Source organism: Mytilus trossulus, chromosome 14 (genome assembly GCF_036588685.1).
Source record: "Mytilus trossulus isolate FHL-02 chromosome 14, PNRI_Mtr1.1.1.hap1, whole genome shotgun sequence".
Classification (NCBI taxonomy): Eukaryota; Metazoa; Mollusca; class Bivalvia; order Mytilida; family Mytilidae; genus Mytilus; species Mytilus trossulus.
The window spans coordinates 50712098-50713664 of record NC_086386.1 but is presented as its reverse complement, the minus strand read 5'-3'; the positions used below and the strand labels follow the sequence as shown (position 1 = coordinate 50713664).

The following is a 1567-nucleotide window of genomic DNA, read 5'->3' as shown; positions in this document are numbered from 1 at the left end:
ACCAACAAATGGCTATTATATTTATATATATGTTTTAAAAAAAAATTAGTGTCGAAATTTTAGTGAGGCAATTGCCTCACTTGCCTCAAGGGTAGTTACGGCCTTGTCTTTACGGTATGAGTTTTTCTCCTTGTTTGAGATTGTACAGTAGTACCTGTAACTGCTTATACCTATTTCTTATTCACTTTTGCTTGATAAACTCACTAAATATCATATACATTGTACCACATCTCCTTATTTTTATATGCATTCCAATAACATGAACAATTGTAATTCAATTCTATATACCAAAGCAAAATGAACTGCACCACTTTCATTCACTAGTATGCATCTTTTGGCAAAATACAAGACTTTGTTCTTAGATGACACAATTAATATAATATATATTTATTGATAAAAAAATAAAATTTGGTATACAACTCTTTAACGGTATAAAAAAAAAGCACAGCTGTGTCATAAATTGTGAAATTTGTGCTGAAAACATAGACATTGATGGTATTTGAGTAATTCCATATGTGAAGCTCAACATTAGCTCGTCAGTTGGTGGTGGACAGTTATAGTTCCTTTCTGCAGGCTAGGATGAATGACTTTTCAGGAAAACCAATTTCACAAAACAAAACTTTCCTCTAGCATGTCTAGATTTCTCCTACAATATTCATCCAGTTTAGTTCTTTTGTTTTAATTGGACACCGTCCTGATTTTTAATTTTGCAAACCATTCAGTCTCTTGCTTGCAAATGGTGCATGAAAATAGGATGGGTATGGCAGTAGACAAGTCTCTTTAAAGTGGGTTTGTGCCCTGAAAAAAAGTTTTATAACTTAAGTTTAATTGAAACTTGTGCAACACATATACCTAAATAACTATATAACATAGAAGAGAGAATCATTCGTGTCAATGTTTTGTTCCTGTTTACATTGTCATTGATATTTTTTCAGAAAGCCTGAGGCATAGCTCATGAATTCCTGTCATTAGACATTACAACCTAAATTAACATAATTACTGCTAGAATGATTATCAGTATGATATACGTACACTATTATTGTACAGCCCAAGTCTTCAGTATATATAATTGTTGCATTCATTCACTCCTGTGTTCAGTCGTTCAAAAATGTCTAAACATCAACAAATGAACTTAAATAACAACAAGAAAACACTAGAAAAGATACGTACATACAACCCGTGTTTAAGTGTATTTGAAAGAGAAATAAATCTGGTTAAACGATGTAAAAAGGAGAAATATATCTGGTTAAACGATGTATAAAGGAGGAAAAATTGTAGATATTGCATTACGATGCGTTCTACCTAATAGCACGTGGATATGTGTTTACATATTTAGACTTGACCCAGTATGACCCGTACCTTGTTGGTCACCGCCGTCGTTTAAACACTAGACTACAGTCGTGTATAAGACAATAAAAAGCTTAAGCCTGTACTATTTGTGTGAAGTAAATGTGTTTGTTCTGTACATTTAAATTGTTTTACCTGATAGCAAGAACGTATATCTATCCGTTTCCTTCTCAATTCACTTTGTCAAATTCTTCGAGCTTCTTCAAAACATACGTATTAC

At 32.4% G+C, this 1567-nt stretch overlaps 1 long non-coding RNA gene across 1 annotated transcript; it reads right to left on the bottom strand.

Moving 5' to 3' along the window:
- Window positions 1–371: 371 nt before the first annotated feature.
- LOC134695891 (uncharacterized) lies at window positions 372–1567 on the bottom strand. Its single transcript, XR_010102856.1, has 2 exons — window positions 1483–1567; window positions 372–798 (listed from the first exon to the last, which is right to left on the bottom strand). It is a non-coding gene; the product is annotated as an uncharacterized LOC134695891 (long non-coding RNA).